The sequence below is a fragment of the Pinus tabuliformis genome, chromosome 6 (genome assembly GCF_031772625.1).
Source record: "Pinus tabuliformis cultivar Carrire ecotype Pingquan chromosome 6, CPIR1, whole genome shotgun sequence".
NCBI lineage: Eukaryota > Viridiplantae > Streptophyta > Pinopsida > Pinales > Pinaceae > Pinus > Pinus tabuliformis.
Window position 1 is genome coordinate 300,208,729 of NC_142292.1, and position 10,436 is coordinate 300,219,164.

Consider the following 10,436-nt stretch of genomic DNA (forward strand, 5'->3'; position numbering starts at 1 on the left):
AAACAGACCAACAGAGTGAAAAGGAAAGGAGGGAATCCAGAGACCAGAGGACCCTCTGCTGGGAAGAGTTTAACCGAAGATCAAGCCACAACAAATGCCACCATCTCAACAAATCCTTTTGCTGCTCTAAACCCTCCAGAAGACCAACCAGAACTTGAAGAGGGAGAGGTGCAACAAAATATGGAATAGATAGTAGACACAGAAATAAACTCAGGATCTCAGGAACAAACTGTAGAAGCCATTTCAGAAACCCCTTGTGTAGATGCAATCCAACAGGAAAATCAGGGCCCTCCAGTAGGCGCCACTTCCCCACCCTCTTATGCAGAAATGACCAAAAAGAAAAAGCTGATAGATAGTCCTGGTTCTTCCGAAGATGAACCTCTTGAGCAATCCAACAAAAAGGCAGGAAGGAAGTCTCGCAAGGAGATCAGAGAAGAAGAGGCGAAGTGACTAAAGATGCAGGGTAGTCAATCCACAATCGAAATGTCACTAGGCAGAAACACAAGGACCAGACCCTCAAAGGGTGGGCCTGCACCGCCCCTCTCTAGTAAATAATGCAGATTGTCTCTTGGAATTGCAGGGGTCTGGGAAACCCTCTGAAAGCTGAAGCAGTAAAAGACCTATTAAGAATGAAACCTTAGACATTCTCCTTCTCCAAGAGACAACGATAGAAGAAGATTCTCTTCTATCTTTAAGTCGAACCAAATGGAAAAAGAACTAAGGAAAAGTGGTCAGCGCCCGAGGTACTTCAAGGGGACTTACAACTTTATGGTCGGAGGATATGTTCCTGCATAAAAGCTCCTTCGCAACCCAACACTGGATATATACAGATCTTCTACATCTCCCAAGTAAGATTTCTTTAGCTCTCTTCAATATTTATGTTCCCGTTAACTTCTTGGAAAAGAAGGAGTGCTGGAATTCTCTCTCAGACTTCCTAGAAATCTATGTCCCCCCAAACATCATTTTGGCGGGGGATCTTAACATCACACTAGACCCAAACGAGAAAAAAGGCGGAGTATGGGGTAAAGATCCCTTCCATGCCTTGGTGGAGTCCCTGATTCTCACATGGGACCTTCTTGACCTCAAACCTAAGAAAGGTCGTTATACCTGGACCAACAATAGAGTTGGTAATGCCAACATTGCTGCCCGTTTAGACCGGTTCCTAGTTCAAAGTACTCTGCTGGAGGGGAAGCATTTAATCTCTTCAAAAATACTACCCAAAATAACATCTGATCATAACCCCATCTCGCTGCTGATAGAGAAAGAGGAGGACTTGGGCCCTATTCCCTTTATATTCAACCCTCTTTGGGTATCGAGAGAGGGCTTTATGGACATAGTGGCTCACGTTTGGTCGCAACCAGTTGAAGGATCCCCCAGCTTTGTGTGGGAATAGAAACTAAAATACACTAAGTCTGCATTAAAATCTTGGGCAAAAAAAAAACCCTTTCCACTCCAATGAGCCATAGACAAAAGATAGTTCAGGCTCTAGCTGAGATTCAGTTAGGCATGGAAGGATCTGAAATCACCAAAGCTTAGCTGCTTATCGAACAGAATGCCCAGTGCAACTCTTTTCTTCCCTTTCGACATGAAGAGGAATATTGGCACCTTAAGTCTCGCAGCCTCTAGATCCAAGTTGGAGACAGAAACATAGATTTCTTTCACAGACAATGCAGAGCTCATCTCTCTCGGAATCACATTTCCAAAATATCCAACATGAAGGGGGAAGTCATCAAAGGATAGCCTCTCATAAAACAGGCAGCCACAACCCATTTTTAGCATCTGTTCCAGGAGGATGGTTCTTCTGATGAAGACCTGATTACCGAATTTCTGTCAAACATCCCCTCTCTTGTCACGACAGATGTAAATGTTGGGTTAATGATGCCTTTTTCTAAAAAAGAGATAGTTGAAGTCATTTGGTCAATGCAGCCGGATAAAGCACCTAGGCCAGATGGCTTCACCATCCATTTCTATAGAGCTTGCCGGAATGTTATAAAACTTGATCTTCTCAAAATGGTAAAAGCCTTCCAAAAGAAAGCCAAAGTGGGAGGGTGCACCATCTCCACCTTCCTCGCCCTAATCTCGAAAGAAGTTAACCCTAAGTCTTTCGACAGGTTTCGGCCAATCTCTCTCTGCAATGCCTCCTACAAGATCCTTGCCAAACTCTTAGCCAATAGACTCAAGCCTCTATTAGGGAACCTGATCTCCCCTTTGTAGGGTAGTTTCGTCAAAGGAAGGCACCTCATAGACAATGTGATCCAAGTGCAAGAAGCCCTCCACTCTAGCCATACTCGGAAGGAAAAAGGCATGCTCATCAAGTTCGATATGTCAAATGCCTTTAACCGGGTTAAACATTCATTTATCTATAAAATCCTCCTCTCCTTCGGTTTTAGTGTTGAATTTGTCAACTTGATAAAAGCCTGCACACACAGACCTTGGATAGCCCCTGTTACACAGTAATTTGTCACTGTCTTCATCCCAGTCTTCCTACTGTGTCATGTGTCCAAAGTCATACATGCTCATATTAGACAAATGCTCTCTGATGTTGCTAAATGAACCACTTCTCCTAAGTTATCTGCATCAACGCGTCTGTTGGCTAAATAAACACGCTGAAGGGTGCTCCTAAATAGTCCAGAAGCACTGCCATCGCGGAAGTACACCTGATTCCCACGATGGTATGATTTTATGTGCCAGAGCGAGGTCACTTGTAATCTTTAGCGATGACCTGACTAGCTACGTTATTCAATAGCCATGTCAATGCAGAAGATCAGTTATGTGCCCGCGATGATCCAAATTGGGTGAATTTGTTCCAACAGTTGGCCTTCCAGATGACTCCAGACCTGGTTGTTGGCATAGTTTATGTCACCCTCCTTTCTCTGGCGTGGCTGTTCCGTCATTTGTGCTACCTTCCTTGGAGATAAGCTCACTCTTCCACCTTTCATGGAGACTCCTTCTCCTATTTAAACTCTCACCATTGCTATGTGCTTCTAGATTTTGGAATGGTTACTGATAGTTGGCTAGTGGAGCAGTGCTGTTAGTGTTTATGAGTTTTCTAGATAGCTGGTGTGAGTGTGACAAGTGTGGGATTGTTGATAGCTTAAGGAAGGTTGTGAAGTGCCCTTAATCTTGTGTAAAACTTATGAGTGAGAGAGACTTGTGTATTGGGAGATCCATATTCAAAGAGTGAATGCTTGAGGAACATGCTGGCTAGACCCTTCTAAGAAGGCTTGTGACGTCAAGACTTTGGTTGTAAGATTACTCTTATTTCATTATTAATGCAATCAATGATGTTTTCCTATGTCTTGTATGTAATGTACTCGATAGCTCATGACTTCTTGACTTTGTGAGTAAATAGATCATTGTTGTTCTGGTTACGTGCTTTGTTGTATTTCCTTTGTATTATTTCAGGTTGATTACTCATTAGGAGAAGGAAGCGGAAGCTGGAGCAACGCAACGGAACTCCATCAACCACCAATTGAGGTAGGCCTCCAACTATGACTGTTTAAGGAAAGCTATTGTTGATCTGTCCTTGTTTGTGACTAGACCCACTCTAGGGCTATAGGGGTTGCCTCTGTCCGCAGAGGGAACACTTTCCTGCATCACAAATTGGCGACTCCCTCTGCGGACAGAGGCAACCCCTCTAGCCCTAGAGTGGATCTAGTCACAAACAAGGACAGATCAATAATAGCTTTCCTTAAACAGTCATAGTTGGAGGCCTACCACAACCGGTGGTCGATGGAGTTCCATTGCACTGCTCGAGCTTCCGCTTCCTTCTCCTAATGAGTAATCAACCTGAAACAATGCAAAGGAAATACAATAAAGCACGTAACCGGAACAACAATGATCTATTTACTCACAAAGTCAAGAAGTCATGAGCTATCGAGTACATTACATACAAGACATAGGAAAACATCATTGATTGCATTAATAATGAAATAAGAGTAAGCTTACAACTGAAGTCTTGATGTCACAAGCCTTCTCAGAAGGGTCCAGCCAACATGTTCCTCAAGCATTCACTCTTTGAAGATGGATCTCCCCATACACAAGTCTCTCTCACTCATAAGTTTTACATAAGATTAAGGGCACTTCACAACCTTCCTTAAGCTATCAACAATTCCACACTTGTCACACTCACACCAGCTATCTAGCAAATTCACAAACACTAACAGCACTACTCCACTAGCCAACTATCAGCAACCATTCCAAAAACTAGCAGCACATAGCAATGGTGAGAGTTTAAATAGGAGAAGAAGTCTCCATGAAAGGTGGAAGAGTGAGCTTATCTCCAAGGAAGGTAGCACAAATGACGGAACAACCACGCCAGAGAAAGGAGGGTGACATAAACTATGCCAACAACCAGGTTTGGAGTCATCTGGAAGGCCGACTATTGGAACAAATTCACTCAATCTGGATCATCGCAGGCACATAACTGATCTTTTGCATTGACATCACTATTGAATAACGTAGCTAGTCAGGTCATCATTGAAGATTACAAGCGACCTCGCACTGGAACATAAAATCGGACCATCGCGGGAATCAGGTGTACTTCTGCGATGGCAACGCTTCTAGACTGTTTAGGAGCACCCTTCAGCGCGTTTATTTAGCCAACATATGTGATGATGCAGATAACTTAGGAGAAGTGGGTCATTTGGCAACATCAGAGAGCATTTGTATAATATGAGCATGTATGACTTTGGACACATGACACAGTAGGAAGACTGGGATGAAGACAGTGACAAATTACTGTGTAACAGATGCCTCCTAAAGTATGAAGCCCGAGAGAGAGGGAGGGGTGAAATGCTTTACGAAACTGATTGAGTTGTAACACCATCTGGAAGAACCTGCACGCAAGTACAATTGATATCTCTGATAACGAAATACATGTAGTCTAGGCATGGGCGCAGCCATCCAAAAGACATACGAAATAGGTCTGTGGTATGGATGCAGCCATCCAGCTAATGAGACCATGATGATGATCAAGGTATGGTCGCAGCCATCCATGAAGACTCAGGTATGGTCGCAGCCATCCATCAATGGGTCATGTAATCATAAACCAATCCATGCAGCCCGAACATGTGTAATATGAGTTCGGGGTCTTGAACCCATCCGATCATAGTACAAATTCTAGCATGCGAATAGATGTGTTGAGGTCGAGCATGATAGAAAGTCGCTTGATTACCGGTCAATGATGAAAACCGTTAACAAGCGCGAGAGAAACCACCAATAATGCCAATGGTTCTCAAGGTACTAACTAGCATAATCCACAAAGTGTGAAGAAGGAGCTGAAGTCGAACACTCGTGGAATCACCCAATCGACGACCAATGATGAAAGTCGACCGTTAGGTGCGAAGAACTTGCCATTGAGGCATGCAAGCTCTAAGGTACTAAAGGAGATATCTAGATCAATCTCCTGGATAATGAACTGATGTCGACAGGAGACGACCTATCACAGGAGGGCTATAATTTTTCCCCCATAAATGACACGAGATAAGGAACAAGTGGCAGATGGCGAAACAGAGTATCAGAGGAGAAGACGAGGGTGTAAACTGCAGAAGGATTATACTCTTGAACATGTCGGCGACACGACTCCGGAGGGTGGCAGCATTTAGGCACCAAGGGATCAGAGGCTCGATGGAGACGACATGAATCAGATGGAATGAGGCTAAATGACAACCCAAAACTGCGGAAGGCCAAATGACGATGTATGGATGTCCCAACCCGACAAAAATCAAAAGTGTCGATGTTCAAGAGTGACTAGCTGCCATAGACAATCAACGATGAACTTGTTATTGAGTCCAACCTAGTAATAGTTTAATGAGCCCTAGGAAGGAGAAGCTCGAGTCTCGTCATGGTGATGAGTCCAATGTTGTCAGGGTTTAACGAGTCCGACATAGGTAAAACTCTGAGTCTTTTTCATGTTTAGAGAGTTTGAAAAAGACACGGAAAAGAAAACTCCAGGGGGGCCCTTTTTCGTAAATTTGTGTCTCTTGAGCCCAAAAAAGTATAAAACGATACTCAAAAGAACCGCTCGATCATTATTATTGAGGAGTACTTTTCATAGGTAGTGATTACGACTCGAAAAAGTAGAAAAGCGGTCGGAATCACGTCTCTTCGAAACCAATAACGAGCTTGAAATGACAAAGGCTCGGCAATCTTTTCGTCTTTACATGGTCGGAAAAGAGCTTAAAGTCGACCGCCTCTTATTTCTCTTAATGAGTCAAGAGGGAAAACTTGGCAATCTTTTCATTTTTCAAGTCGGAAAAGAGCTTAAAGATGACTTTTCTGGATCAGGCGCTCACGAAGCTGGCATAATTCCACTACCTGAAGCTCTGCACAAAGCACATCAAACGTAAACCAATTCGATATAAAATGAACAATATACATAGAAACATAAGTAAAAACCATATTTTGACTACCCATGTGATAAAAATGAGAAAAAACCCACATTTACAAAATATAATTTTTAAATTTCCAAAAATTTCTATAAAAAGGGGTTAATCCAACTATTTTTACCATAGTTACTGTTCATTGCACTGTGGAGCATTTTGGAGCACTGAAGTTGGTGAGCTAAATTCGACTTTGTTCGTCCACCATTCACCCCGAAATTTGTTCCAGGTAATTATTCCTTGTCCCACACTTCAATTTCATACCCTTTCCACGCATTTTGAACGTTAAATGTGTTAATTTGGGCGGGTTTTTGGACCGAGCTCCACTGCTCGGTCATCGCAGTTATAGCCTTCGGGTCCGCGATGACCAAAAAAATTTACACATAGCGCGCTCCAATCATCACAGAAAAGTGGTGTACTTCCGTGATGACCGCGAAAAAAATGAACTAGAGACCTCGCGTCATCGCGTCTATTTTTAAAATAGACGCGAACTTATGTTTTATACAAATTACGCATTGAATTTTGATAAACGAAGTGCTAATTCAATTTTTCTCATCATGCAAGTGACAATGGTGTTTGTTTGGCAAGAGCGAACGCATGATGACAACGATATAGAAGCTTTCGCCAATGCGGGGTGCCGAAATGCATTACGAGCATGCGGATTGCTCAAATTCTTCCAGACTCCGCATCTCCGATCACAACTTGATTTGCTGGAGCTACTGGTTCGGGCCTGGAATCCCACAGATGGGAAATTCATCATCCGAGGCTGGGATATCGAGTTTGATGCTACAGACATATATTTTTTGACCGGGCTGTCTCGTCGAGGTGAGAGGCCCATTCTGGAGGGGCAGCGACCCGGGGGTGATTCCTTAGAGATGCTGATGGCTCAAGTGTGCCCACGGGCGCACAAGACAACGAGTGGGAAGGTGGCAATGCCAACAGTGGACGACATGGTCCTTTGTGATATGCTTTTCATGGTGACATGGGCAGTGCGCTCCCAGGCCCAACATGAGGCTTCGAAGACCCATCTCCGGCTGGCTCTCGAGTGTCTCAATCCCACCATGTTTAACTGGGCAGAGACGGTGACGACGAACATGAAGAGGCAACTCACCAACTGCCGTCGAGGAGAGATGAAGCAATTTGGTTATGGATCCATCTTAGTCCCGCTCATGCTGGAGCGGGTGCTGACACTGCAGTTACAAGACATGGATTTGGATTTACCCAGACCACGTGAGACAGGGCCACATGATGGGCTCATGTCATGCCACGAGGAGGTGGCGGACGACCAGTGGTGTGGGGGACATTGTTCCGAGAGCGGATGGAGTGCCAGACGATTTTCGTGGAGGATTGGCCATATGCTGGCATGGACTTCCGCGAAGATCCTGACATGCAGCTGCCCGCTGGAGAGCAGTGGGATGATGGTGGTAAGACATTTTATCACAATTTTTTTTTAATGTTTTATATTTTTATAATATGTTTTTGATTTTTTCATGTATATGTCCTAATGATGAATGCTATGGTATGCAAATGTAGGACCAGTGAGACCCGTCGGGCTGGCTCCAGAGGCGTGGAGGGATGCACAGGGCATTGTAGCACTAGCCTTGGCTCCTCCAGCTGATGATACGGTGGAGAAAGTGGCCCAAAATCTTGAGGGCCTCACAACAGGGATTCCAGATTACATGGGGATCAAGGAGGTCCCATAGCATTCCAGATCCATATAGTAGGAGTGGAACCCAGGGTGCATCGCCTGTTGAGGTGAGTGGCATGGGCGGTGGTATGCTATAGGGAGCATAACCCACCGCAGTAGACACCTAGGTTTTTTATTTCCTGCTGGTGATTTTTTGAGAGACATGTGTCTCCGATGTATGGAGAATACAGAATCTATTGGCACATGTACACTTATTTTTTAAGCGCCTCGGTGCTCCACACGATATATCTATATATATATATATATATATATATATATATATATATATATATATATATATATATATATATATATAGATACATATTCCTATGGTCTATTATTGTGTTTTACATGCTTCTTGTATGCTGTTTTGATTACATGTTATGCAAATGTCTGTCTAATACATGATTAGCCAATGCATCAGTTAACGTGTTTAATCGTCATTGAATATGCTGATATGTAATGAAATCAAAATTCCTCTCTAACAATTTAACACATAAATACAACCTTAAAATCCGATGGTCTTTGACAGAATATCGCCCATTGAGCTGGTGGACGACAAGCTGAGAGTCCAGGCTCAAAACCAATGTACAAATACCGAGATTAATTGCCTCAGCCAGTAACTCAATCACAACACTATATTCAGTGACATTGTTTGTGGTACAACCTAAACAAACACCTTGAAGGTCTATCAACTCACCATAAGGATCGTAGATCACCCATGCCGCAGAGGACAAGTTACGGCAACTGCGGCAGGCACCATCGGCAAAACCAACGTAAGGTGCACCAGACATCTGTACAAGAAGCAAAAGACACAATAAGTGGCAATCACACCCACACACCAAGCCAAAAACATGAAAACACACACACAACACACCTGCTAAAAACACACGTATGTACAAACCAAAGTGCATGGAATTCACGCATAATACTTTTTCAAGTAAAGCCCATTTCGGGGCTTATCGAGAGGATTCCATTCATAATCAATTAGCTCGTAGGCCCCTTTTTCCAAAACTCTATTTACAATATAAGGCCCGTGCCACATGGGCTCGAATTTTCCTACCCCCAGCTTATCATTTGCTTGATCGTAGAGTAGGACTAAATCTCCCTCAACAAAAGAATGGGGATGGACAGTATGATCGAAGTGAATTTTCACTCTTCTTCTATGCTTCGATAGCTAGAGAGGCTAGCCGATGGGTCTCGTCCAATCGTTCTAGGTAAAGAAGGTGTTCTTCTACCAGAGTAGTGTTGGGGAGTAATTCGACGACCAATTTCAAAGAAGGGATCTCGCACTCAATTGGAAGGGTAGCCTCCAGTCCGTAAACTAATTGAAATGGAGTGAAACCGGTGGCATCCTTCACAGAAGTTCGATAGGCCCACAAGGCGGAGAACAACATCAAGTGCCAGTTAGACTTGTGCATGCCAACGATACGTTGAAGCATCGTAACTAGAACCTTGTTGACGGCTTCTACTTGGCCATTGGCCTGAGGATAGTATGGAGTTGAACTATCATGCCACAAGCCTAGCTGGGTTGTTAGCTCAGTCATCATGTGATTACAGAAATGCTTCCCGTGGTCAGTGACGATAGCCTGAGGGACTCCGAACCATGAAATAACATGATTAAACAAGAATTGTGCCGTTGTGTGACCATCTTAAGATAATGTGGGCATCGCCTCAGCCCATTTTGTGAAGTAATCAACGACAAGGATGATATACCCATGCCCCCCAGCCAAGCGAGGGTTACAGGTTGTATAATCAATGCCCCATTTTGCAAAAGGGTTGACGGTAACAATAGAGTGCAATGGAGCGGGAGGCGCACGCATCTTCTGCTGGTAGATCTGGCACTCGTGACAGGAGCGGACGGCAAGAATGCAATCCTTAAAGATGGAGGGCCAAAAATAACCGACACGGAGGATCTTTTGAGCAGTAGCATATCCGGACATGTGACCACCACAGGCACCAAAATGGCAGTCATTCAAAACTCGCTTAGCCTCCTCGAATGTTAGGCATCGGCAGAGAACAAAGTCGGCATCCAGACGGTACAGGGTGTCCCCAATAATACGGTAGGGCTGAGACTGATGACGAATCCATCCCCGAGCATCCTTAGACACATCGGGATGAAAAGAGGACGTCTGTAGATATACAATGATATCCCCGTACCAGGGATTGAGGGTGCTAATTAGGAACAGAGTTTCGTCCGGGATATGGTCCTCTGACCGAGAGGGCGCGGTAGGAGATGGCAAAGAGCAAAGTAACTCAACAAAGACAAGGGATTTCTTAGACTTGGCGGTGGTGAATTCCAAGTCAAACTCTTGGAGGATAATGATCCATTTTGAGTACTTGCCCCCCAGCAACTGACGTGACAG